The sequence below is a fragment of the Tachysurus vachellii genome, chromosome 8 (genome assembly GCF_030014155.1).
Source record: "Tachysurus vachellii isolate PV-2020 chromosome 8, HZAU_Pvac_v1, whole genome shotgun sequence".
NCBI classification, from domain to species: domain Eukaryota; kingdom Metazoa; phylum Chordata; class Actinopteri; order Siluriformes; family Bagridae; genus Tachysurus; species Tachysurus vachellii.
The window spans coordinates 10193338-10206501 of NC_083467.1; positions in this window are offsets into that span (position 1 = coordinate 10193338).

Genomic DNA, 13164 nt, shown 5'->3' on the forward strand with positions numbered 1-13164 from the left:
AGTATGCAATAACATAGTTGACTATGCAAGACCATGCACAATCATAGTTTATATTTATTCAGTGATTGAGCAACCAGTTTTCATAATAGTAAGTTATGTGAAGTTAAGTAAATTAACCACTAATTAATCACATGTTCATTTACTTATATCTCAGTATGCAGGCGGTAAACTGTCAAACTACCAACTATGTGTCTTTCATCACTCTCTGTGCTTACTAATTGTTCATCTCCTCACCACAGATCTTTGTGCATTACCACCCTTTTCTCATCACCGCTCTTCTGAAAGTTCCTGCAAGGTCCCCTTCTTGTTCCATATTGGAGTGTATTATGATCAGGGCCTATTGACCGCACCTTCTGAGCTGCGGATTGGATAGGCTGCTTGGTAGTGATCGACAGTCCACCTGTGATAATAGAAGCAGGCAGGGGGTCTCGGGAGCTCTGGGCCTCAGCCTGCATCAACGACTCCCTGATATGCCTCTCCATCCTGACACTGACAGACAGGCCTTCCCCTCTGACACTGCAGCCTGCCAAGCCTACAGGGCGCCTGCCACCCAAGTGGATGGATGGATAAATGGATGAGAAGATGGATGGATCAGCTAGTTTGATGGATGGATAGTTCCATGTGTTTGAAAAAAAATGTAAGGAGTGCCTAAGGAAATTTCCACGGCTTAAACTCATAAACTCATTTTCCCCCCTGCATAAAGCGTGAAACTCTGCTAAGGAAAATAAACAATTTGAGACAAGTATTTTGTGTAAAGCAATGTTTGCTTCTCAGAGGAGAGTCTGGATTTCATTATAGCTATGCCATGTCTGGCAAGGCAGCAGCCAAGAAGGAGAAAGCCAAACTACTGTAGCACATAAGATTGAACAATGTGTGGGTTATCTCTGTCCTAGTTCTGTAATGACACGCAACACACAGCCAAAATACTCAGAGACAGCACACCTTCATACACAACTATGTGTTGCAATGGTCCTTCTTTCTTCAATGTTTGTGTATGTTGGAAGTAGAAAGCTCCGTGTGTGTGTGAACATGTGTGTGTGTATATGTGTGTATGGTAAGTATGGTGAAGGTGGGTGGGGGGTGTCCCTCAGGAGAGCTGTGTTTCAGCACCTTGTCTCCTTTTCTGTTATAGCGCTGACAGAACGGGAGGGAATGAGTGCAGGAGGGAGGAGAGTAATCTGTTCTCTCACTCTACTCCACTGTCTTCACTTTCCCTCCATCATACATTCATAATTGAGGGGGTTCAAATTTATAGTTGTAGCTTTAGCAAGCGAACAGTGTAGCACTTATCACATAGGATCACTGCAATCCATGCTTATAAAAACTCAAAAACACTGTTCGATTTACACACACACACACACACACACACACACACACACACACACACACACACACACACACACACACACACACTAGAAGGACATCTCATGTAAAATCTGGGCTCCCACAAGCTGCAGACTCTTTAGATACCTCTGTAAATGAACACACCTACATCAGTCATCAGTTCTCGTGAGAGTGAGAGGCACAAAGGTCCCAGTACAACCAGCAGAAATTAAGTTTACTTTGGCTAACCTTGTAGTTATATGATTATTATTTATCTATCAATCATTTATTGGATCAGCATATCATTATCCAGCATCAGTGCATTAGAAATAGACTAATGTAACTACTGTGCCTTTACTTGTTTCACCTCCCTATTCTGTGTAATATACATGATTGCAAAGGAGTATATATATATATATATAAGTCTCTAAACCAAAATATATTACACTGAAGTCATAGACCTGGACCCTCCTCTCTTCTCACTGCATTAAACCATGTCATTTCATTTTGTATTTAATTTAATTGTAATCTCTGTATGTTTATCATAGCAAACTGGTATGATTTAGCAGATCCGGCCCACTTAGAAACAGCGAGGCTGAGGCTCAAACAAAGCATAGGGTAGAGTTTCTGACCAGCATTTGTTGGGGGTTTTACAATGTGCAGTGCAGCCAAACCATGACTTCAGTGGCCAACAATTTGATTAAGTGCTCCACTGCATTGGATCTGAAAACATCTGTGCTGAAGATGACAGTTGCAATACAATCTAATACAATGTATACCATAATACCATAGACAGAGATATTAGTAGGCGTTCCATGAAAGTGCAGTAGGCCTACACGTATAATGATTATGAATCCTCAAGATAGACAATACGCTGTTGAGCCTCCACAGTCAGCGATTCTGGTCAGAGGCATATGTCAGAACTCCGAGTCCTACTGAGGTCAACTTAACAAACTGTATGTAACAAATTTCTATGTCTGCACGGAAGGCTAGGATCTCTACTGCTGTCTGTTATATATTCATGAAGCCAGTGACCTCATGTTTTAGAAAATTAGAAGGTTCAGTGGCATAAATACAGCCAAGAACAAACATTATGGCATTTGTATGTAATTAGGAGCACAATTAAAGTACACAATAGATTGCTTGAAGACTCTAAGGATCTGGTGCCTGATTTTATGGTCTGTTGCTTTCCAGCTCTGCTTCTCAGTAATGAAGAGGAGAAAAATCCAGGCATACACAGCACAGCTGGAATCTCCTCTAATGTCCTTACAAGACTGCTCAGAAATTACTCCTTTTTTTTTTTCAAACAAGCTGTTAACATTTCACGTGAATTACTACATGGTGGTTGTTGTTTTTATATAAACAATGCAACCATTTTTGTCAAAGAGTACAACACTGAGCTCTCATTTCCTCTGTTTCTATCAAATTTCGTCAAATATTCAAAACAATTTTTATGGATCTGGCAAGTAACTCATTTTTGTATTAATATTATTTTTTATTTATTACTAAATACTAATATTTTATTTATTACTACATTATTTAAGTAAACAAATTCACATCATTTCTAATATATATCCTGACAGTAACAGTAACAGTCTGCTACCAAAATGACACCAAATTTTATGAACTAGTAAACAATAAAGGTCATATATATATATATATATATATATATATATATATATATATATATATATATATATATATATATATATATATATATCACATTAGATTTGTTTTTAATTTGGAATAATATTGTTTGATGAGCCAATAGTCCAAGAAGCAATAGTCAGCTCAACTACAAGTATAAATATCCACTGCACTGCAAATCTTCTAAAACATTATTCATAAAATTCGGCTTCATGGGTGCTTGATAAAGTGGTACATGTTATAAAGATTTAAATGTAGAGTTTGCAATTATTGTATTTGTATTTATAAAATCTGGATTTCTTGATTCGGGTCATGTGTAGACACTTCTGTGCCTTCTGTTATCAATTATTTTAGAAAAAACATTTGTTATTGTACATGTCTTTCATAGACGCTTAGGGTACTTTAAAGATGAAATACATTAACATTTACACAAAGATCACAGCAAAATTGTTAAAATCTCAACATAAGCTCAAAAAGTACACTGTCCACCAAAACCTGCAAAGTTCATGGGTTGGCATATCTTATGATTCCTGAGTATAGGGCGCCCTCTAGTGGACAGATTAATATTTTGGTTTCATCACGGTTGGGTTTGAACCTCACAGACAGAAACAATTAGACATAATGAAATCAGCTAACCATCCGCACCCACACTAAGAGGACTGGAACGTAATGAATCAGACCAAAACCACAGAGTCACGGGTGAATGATGCAGCCTAATGGAAATGATATAAGTGATTAGCCTTTAATGTGCAGTGAATGAGAATATCAAATATCATAGGCAGCATGTACTGCTTTTTTATTTTTTTTTTAACAATATCAGGAGGTGCACTTTTAGGACAACGACACACCAGTGGAAACAATCATCATTCCTGCATAATCAGAGTCTGTTAAATAAAAAAAACTGTGGAGGTTCTGAGCATTGTAAGTAGGGTGCTACAAAACATGAATGTAAATAATGTGGGCTTTCAGTGCCATCTGGAAAAGATTGGGTCTGGGTGCCACTTTTTGCCTGATAGCTGAGGGGCTCCATTACTGTATTCATTTGTACTGCCCTGGACTCTGAATGAGATTATGAAGAAGGGAATCGAGAATATATCCTTAATAAATAGCAGTACTAAAGCTAGATTAGGAGTATATGCTCAAACGATAATGGATTTTCAAGGCTTTAGCCTTTTCGCAGTTTCCTAATTTTCCAGATACTGAAACTTAGGAGACTTAGGAGACTTCCAGACTTAGGAGGTGAGTGCACTGCGGGAGTCAGATCTAGCCAGGGCTTCTACCATCATTTTTAAAAAGAGGGGAATGGAGGCAGAGTGAAGCAGAGAACAGCCAAGGCTATAAATCATTACACTTTAAAATAAACAGCAAGACAGGAAGGGAAGTTTGATTGCAGATACTCTAGATTCAAAACTTTGTTACTGCTGTCCACTGTTGGCCTCACCTGATGGCTCACATTCACCTATTGTTTCAATTTTATGGAATGTCTATATTATTAAGAAATTGCATTTTCTCCTTATACATACACATTATGTAAAAAGCTTAAAAACACAGCACGTGTATCATTGCAATGTCAAGCTCCCTTTTTGATTAAGTAGGGGATCTCTCTGCTGGGAATAACAGCTGACAAGACCTGAGAGTACTGTGAACACTCTGTATCAGTCCCATTTTCTGCTTTTCCCATTTAAGACTGCTTACATCTGTCTGTTCATCGTGTTTCCTGTTTCTCTTTGCTCTTTAACACTAGTTTTCTGCTCATGTAATCCAGACTGTTAACCCCTAAATATGTTTTACGAGCCCTGTGTACAATGTATCTTCAGTATCTGTTTTTTACCTGGTCGGGGCCGCAGTGGATTCAGAGTCTATACTAAGAATACAGGGCATGAGGTTGAAATAGGACACTAATACATCACTGGGTTTCATGCAGACACACATTCACACCTAGAGGTAATTATTTACACAATAGCACCTAATAGCATGTTTTTGGTAAGTGGGAGGAACCCAGTGAACCCAGAGAAAACCCACACAAGTACCAGGGAAGCAAGATAAACTCCACTCAGACAGTAAAGTGAGCTCAGGATTGATTACGAGGAACAAGGCAGCAACACAACCCTGTTAAGCGACACATGACTGAATTAAAAGTGAGCAAAATCTGCAATGACTTGACTAAGATCTTTTTTTATTGTAACTCCAGTCCCCAAAGCATACTTCTGCCCATATGTCCAAAAAAAAAATCGTTTTTTGTCACACACAGGCAGTGACACATGCCAAACACACATAAAACAAGCCTTTGAAACCATCCCATACTGAGTTCACTGATCTGTTGCCCACTCTGCTTTTGCTAGTTATGAGACATATTCTGAGTGTGTATAGATCCTATGCTTAGACAGAAGGTAATTTTCTGCTACAGAAAGCTTGTGTTCTTGGAATGGTGCTGCCTCATAGTCTTTGCACACATATGAGCCAATAAAGACCAGGTGATGTGCTGAAGGATCAGAGAGAAGTCAGGAGGAACACTGACATGCTGACATGTGACCACAGAGGAGTGATAAGAGATTGATCGATGGAGAGTGGCTAAATCCACATGGTCTTCGAAGTCAGAATCAATCAGTGGTCAGCTTCTGAACAGCCATAGGCAGACTAATGATACTTTCATAAAGAGTGAATGCAATGCCATCCTAACAGCTGAGACTGCTTAGGCAGATTGCTGGGTCAAATTAGTCGGTCTAATGAGAACGAAGGTATGATGTGAATTTGTGATCATAATCCCATAAAGTTCCCTCTCTGCTGTCTTGCCATTCATCTGGCACTGATTTCTCGAAATTGTCGATCTTCTACCACTGGAACCCGTCCATACTAGTGCTAAGAGGAATGAAGCAAAGCAAAAAAGGAGAAAATTAGAAAGAAGCAGAAGATCAGACAGAGATCAAGAGAATGTAAGAGGAGAAAGGGAGACACAAAGTGAAAGGGATAGCCTGCACTAATTAGGGATCCTTTACAAAGCCAAGAGGAAGTGGGGCTGCCAGGTCAGCTTTCCTCTGTGATTCCTCATAGTGGCTGTGTTGAGAGCGCCTGGGGCTTGGCCCCCTCCTCTGGAGCTCCCCGAGTGTGAGGTGCCAAGTCCAATATCCCCGATTTCTCTTCTCTTCTTTTGGAGTCCTGCTTTGCTGGGAGACAGTGGGGGGGAAGAAAGATAGGGGGATCTCACATTGATGTTTCCCCACACGTCTGTCTAAATAATGCAAGATTACAGTCCTGTCTTGAGTTATGTACCGACCTGTTAATCTGACTTCCTTTCACAAAGGCAAGGGAAGGAATATAACTTGTAGTTAATATTCTCAGACTTTCATTTCAATGAGCATACATAAATGCATTCAGAGAGTACAATGTCCTGAAACCATGCAACATTATGTTATGTCTGTAATACACAGGTAACAAAACATACATCTAAAAGCAATCATTTGCCAGATGTTCTCATGTTGGCTTCATAACGTAAGTTCTGTCCATTTGTAGACACCACCGGGCTACATACAGTAATGTCTTTCAGACTATCGCCCATCCATTTAAAAGTACCTTTGTGCTCTATGCAATCTGCAGTGCAGATGTGGAGCTGATTTAGAGTCCCACTATGACTGGTGTTCACATTTTTATCTGAGAGCATTAAAAACAGATAAAAGCAACAGCATGCTTTAACTTGCTGAGCTGACAGGTTTGCGAGATTTGCTATAAAGTGCTTGGAAGGAGAATAAGAATGAGAGGAGGAAAAAGTTATCACCTCAGGAAGACCTTTGTACAAATCTCTCTGAAAGAATGATGGTACACAATAAAGCAAATAAAAATGTGCCACATATAGGAGTCTGTACATTATAAATGCTTTTGAAAAGTCAATCTGAGCACTACACACATTCCTATACATGTTCATGTTATGCTGTGTATAAAGATTTGCTTCAATAGTGTTGTATTTTTCAATCCTTTCCATTACAATCTCTTTATTTCTCTTCTGTTGCTGTGTTAGTACAATGGTTTTGATTGAAATGATCCAAATGTATAAGATGTAAGCATTACTGGGATGCCTTAATGTAAGGCATCATGTTGAAAGAGATTAGACATTTTAGTTTCGCTAGAATACAGACAACATAATCAACAAGATAAACATGTTTTATGTAATAATTACGTGCTGCACATCCTTTTTGTTTTGTTTTGTTTTTTAAATCGAAGTTAGGTATCAATACTGACAAAACTCTGGCATATGTATATATGCACTGATTTATTTTATCGCTTCTATTATTGCTTATACTGTTGTTTTTATATTGATATATAAGTTTTTCTTTGATAATACTCTTCATTTTTTTGCTGCTGTGTCAGCTTGAAAAAGATGAGTGCTTTATGATTCAACAGCGTCTCATCAGGTAAAGATTCAGGACACTATTTGGAAGGTTGGGAGTTCCAGCAACACCTGCTATTGTTATGTGAATAGGCAAAGCTTGTAAACCTCGATTGCTCATCTTAATTAAAGGTCATTGTGGATAATGAGTAATTTGAAATCAGAGTTTTTGCAATATTTACTTAGCTCCAGTAACACTCTTTTATTGCCCGTTCTGAGAAATTGGCTACAGGAACTTGAAGACACAGGCACACAGAAACAATAAGGCTGGAACATGAGTACAAGTGATTGAGAAGGAGAGAGCAGAGACACTTTATCAAAGGCCTTTTCCTTCCTCTCATAAATACTAAATCAGTGAATAAAAAGTCTTCCATCGTCACAGGGGTAGATCTGGTCAACACATGAGTGAATATTGTGCTTTTGCTTCAGATGAGCTCTCCTGAGGACACAGAAAATAAAAACAGCCCATACACTTTGAAAAGTTATGGTTCTGTAGAGACCCTTAACATGGTTCTATCACTTGCTTTATGTGTGGAACCTCGAACTGGTTTGTAATTTAAAACAAATTAAAATTAAACCAATGGACTTACAAATCCAAGTTAGGTGGTTCTTTTTTACATAATTTGGGGTTTATTTATTTATTTATTTATTTATTTATTTATTTATTTATTTATTTTTATTATTATTATTATTATTATTATTATTATGTAAATAATAATGGTTTATTCAAAGTGAAACATAATACACATTTATTTTAGTACAATTCCTCCCTCTTATTTAATTGTTTTTATTTTATTTTATTTCACTTGAATTTAATAAATGACTATATACATAATTATTTATATATACCTTATTTGTATGTTTTTCACATTACACTACTAAGAATGCAAACAAATATTACTATCTATCTATCTATCTATCTATCTATCTATCTATCTATCTATCTATCTATCTATCTATCTATCTATCTAGCTATCTATCTATCTATCTATCTATCTATCTATTTGCAGGGATTAAAAACTGCATATTTTACCAATTTGCTTCTCCCACTTCAATGACAACTGATAATCAAAGAGCAGTCTTTGACAGTTGGAAGCAATGCTTGAGTACTGTTTCCCAGAAGGCTTTAATAAGCTTCATCCAAATCTCTCTTCCACACAATCCTGAGCAGCTGATGAAGGAGCTAAGCCTTAAAGCAAAACACTATAATCGTACATAATAAAGGGCAGGAAAACTGATATTCTGTTCATTACAACCTTGCTCACATCTTTGTAGTAGAAAGCTCCTGCTGGTAACAGAAAACAGGTGCAGGGATCCCCCGGGGTTTAAGAAAACTCATTCTGACACACATGCAAGGAGAAAAGAGTGATTCTATAAGCACCAAAGGAAGTCATATGTCACCTGTGTCTGCACTCTCACTGGGCTGATATGCAGTGCTGTGTGTGTGTAAAGGAGCATGAAGGTGAGATTGAGGGTGAGTGAGAAACACACACCAACATCAGCTGGTTCATGACTGTTCTCTTTTTTTCAAAGTAACCTGTGCCATTTCTTTATACTTACTATTCTCAAACAAGATCATTCACATCATGACTTTTTGAAATTAAAACTACCAGAACATCTCAGTATGTTAGATGCTTATCCAATGATACAGAAAAAAAAATTAGATTGAGAGAGAATGGATTAAGCACTTTTATATGGATATAATGTTAATAATAAGAATAACAGTAATAATAATAATACTAATAATAACAATAACAACAACAACAACAACAATAATAATAATAATAATAATAATAATAATAATAATAATAATAATAATAATAATAATAATAATTGTTTTTTATTCTAAGCTTTTTTAGATTATTATATTTGTTGGGGGTTCTGTGGCTTAGTAGTTAGTAATATTTGCTTCATAGCTCCAGGGGTTTGATTCATGCTTCTGCCCCGTGTGATGTTTCCCTGTGATTTGGGTTTTCCTTCAGGTATTCTGGTTTCTTCCCTAGTCCAGAGACCAAATACATGTGTTCAAAGCTGATTAACATCTCTAAATTGTCTGTAGATTGTGAGTGGGAGTGTGGGAGGATGTAACCCACCTTGTGCCCTGGATAGGGTAGAGAAATTAATAGATGGATGATCATTTTTATTTTAATTGCTGTTTAAAAGATTAAAGTAGTAGTTACTTCTTATGTAGTTATTCAGCTCAGCTGATGCTAAGTGTACTGTTAAAACCAGTAATATTTTATCTATCTCTCTCTGATTTTAAGTGCTGTTGCTCTTCATCAGAGCTCCATCACCTCATTTACCTTCTTGCATGTCTTGGTTAACAGAATCCATGACTATTGACACTGCACTTTTCATTCAACTGTTTGTGTGTAAAACATGTGACATGACATGTTTGATTAGTATTGCTACTGTAGTGTGAATAAGTGGAGGGAAAATAAATCCTAGTTAGTGTGGGCAGCATGTGTATTGTATTTTAATTGGAAATCCATCCTTAAAAATAAAAGCTGGCAGGTTCATTGAGAACCTTGACACCACATGTTCTGTATGTACAAAATGGCAGAGAACAACATGTACACACATAGATTAATCCATGGGTTAATAGGTTTGATATTAATAGTTGTTTTCATTTAGAATAAGGCACTTCCTTAGCCTGTTAAAGGATAATAATGATCTTAGAATTTTGTTTATATTGTGTTCAAACAGCAGATTACAACTGGCTGAAAAGTGTCACCTTATTAAAATCCAGATTTTAAGTAGGAATAATCTTCTCTCACCCTCTCTCTTCTTTTACAGTGCACTCAGTCACACATAGACACATAAAACACATCTGCTCTGCTTCATTAAAAATCAATGTCAAATAAAAACAGTGCCTTTACTCCACTCTATTCTTTGCACAAAACATATAAAGAAAAAGACATCTGAGTGATCAAGGTCCTAAAAAATCCCATTCCTGTCTCTTTATGTGCAGCTGTAATAAATCAAGAGTCTGATTTTGATCAGTGGTGCTGTCTGAGCTCTGCATTGCATTATGATCGCATATCATTCACACATTGGAGAAGGATGCAAAGAAACCACTAGACATTTAAAATCCATGCGGAAAAAAAAATCAAACAAACATTTAAAAACAGGAGCTAAAAAAGCTAAGTGGGAAATCCTCATAAAGTCACACCAAAGCCCTAATTGTGTGCAAAAAATAAATGACTCTTATGGCTCTCCCTTTTGGATTGAGTGTGACAAGGTAAGCTCAAAAGGTGAGATGACTTTGGATCAGCAAGTAAATGGGAAGTATGGCACTAAAGCACTGAATGAAACATGCAAACATGCCAAACTCAGCTGGGGCTCTCTGTCTCCGTCTCTCTGTAAAACACACACATAGCTAGGTCTGTGGTTAACTCTTGAATATGTTAGGACATAAAAGACTTCCCTTTCATGATCCTAGCACAAACAAGCAAACACAAATTTTATGATGTTTCCTGGACCTGCTCTCTGACAAGTTTGTACAAGTGTAACAGAATGCATGTTGTTCATTAGTTATGGATATATAGTGTGTGTGTAGTCTGTACTGAATAATTTCCTCTACAGTCTCCCAAATTACTCTCTCTCTCTCTCTCTCTCTCTCTCTCTCTCTCTCTCTCTCTCTCTCTCTCTCATACACACACATGCACACCCACCCACACACACTGAGCTCATTCTCATGTCCACCTCATCAATTTCACTGAAATATCAATGATCCGACGCATCCTTTCCCAATTGCTCTCAGTGTAGTAATATTTTTTTAATCAAAGAGAGAGATTAGCTCATTTTCTTCAGTATTGCTCCACATAATTCCACTACATAGAATTTCACTAAAGTTTTTTTATCTTATGATCAGAAAGCAAAATGATTAGTTCACTTCTTAACAACAGTTTCAGTTATACAAAAAAGAAACTCTTAGCATATTAGATGAATGAATATGAATTGGACCCTTGCCACTGGTATAAAGAGAAAAAAAAGCATGAACCATATGTGAATAGAAATTTCTGTGCATGAGAGATTTCCTAATTTGATGGAAAAATAATGTAAACTGCAGATTATTTTAACCTATCGTAAGCTCCAAATCACCATTATGTTGCAGTGCATAGTACAGGTTATTCTCCAGGGAAAATGCAATCAAATATACAGAACTCAGACAGCAAAAGAAGCCATTATGCTCCATAACACATGTCCAGTTAGGCATGCTGGGATAGAAAGACTGTGTAAGATCAGTGTAACTGAAATGCAAATTTCAATTTCCCTAGGTTTGTGCATTAACATTTTTTATATCTAAAGAATTTTTTTTTTTTTTTTTTTTTTTTTTTTTTTATAAAATACATTTCCTACATCAATACATTTTTCTGCACAAAATATCTCAATATACATACAAGCATGTATTATAATATAGTTTATTCACTTTAAATATAATATAAATCACACACAAAAAGTATCCATGCTTAAATGTACTCAACAAAGTATATGTACAGCAATAGTAAATAATATGTTTTTTTTTTTTAACATGGTCTCACACAAATTCATAGTATTTCAAATGACATGTTTAATAAATATGAATTTCTATGGAAGTAAAGCTTAAGATGTGTGAAATCAAGCATGTGAAATAAAAAAAAAAAAATACAAAAATACACCCTGTTTCTTTTTCACAATTATTTTTCACCCTTTCACTTTGTTCAAGCAACATGTGGAACTAAAAAAAGTTTGCATAGTCTATAGGATTGATAAAAATAAATTTTTGCCTATGTCTAAATAAAATTTAAGAAGTATAAACTAATTAATATGTTTTCTTATGCAAATACTACTACTTGTAATTCATTTTCTGTTAAAGTACAAAACCACAAAGTACAATTACTTAATTTCTCTGGATATTACAAGATAATGACCTACATAAGAACATGTAACACTCAAAACTCAAACTTTATTTTCAACTTGTTGCCTTTTTAATTCATGATAATGCAAATATTTTATATAATATTTACTCTATATTTCTATCAACATAATATATTAGAAATAGAAAACACTAATATAGTAGGGTAACACTTTAGAAGAGCTGTCCAGAGTGCTGAACCATTACCAATGACATGAAATGTATTTTTTTTTTTTTAAATCAATACTGAAACTAGGTTAAATTATCTGCAGACAGAAATACAGCACATTACCACAAATTCCAGTGCTCTCTAAGCAAAAGCCACAAATGTGCTTGATCTCATATCAAATTTTGCACAAATATACACTGGTGAGGGGAACATATCTGGAATTAAATTTAACTCTGCCAATATCCCGAAATTGTTGTGAGCCAATGTTGGTATGCTACTAATTACAATTTATTTATTTATTTATTTATTTATTTATTTTACTACTAATTACTAATTAATAGTAATTAACTACTAATTACTAAGATGATGCGATGCAATTTTCACTTCAGATGAGGTTGGATTGAATCAACACTAACAAAGTTTACATTTAATGCTACATTTAATTATATATACAATTCAATATGTCTGTGTATCAAACAATCACTCTGCATATTAAAGTAGACCATTCATCTAAAATGAATTGTCTACTTGAATTATATTACATGAGGTTTTATAAACATTTAAACTGAAACAAATTCCCTCCTCTGAAAATATAACTTCTGCATTATCTAAAATCAGGAGACATTACAGGAATTTAATAAAAAAAAAATACTTCTGTAAAGCAGGATATTTTTCAACAGCAAATATGCTATAGTGTTCTAGCAAATTAAAGTCTACAGGCAGCAATAAGCAACTGGAAGATTCCAC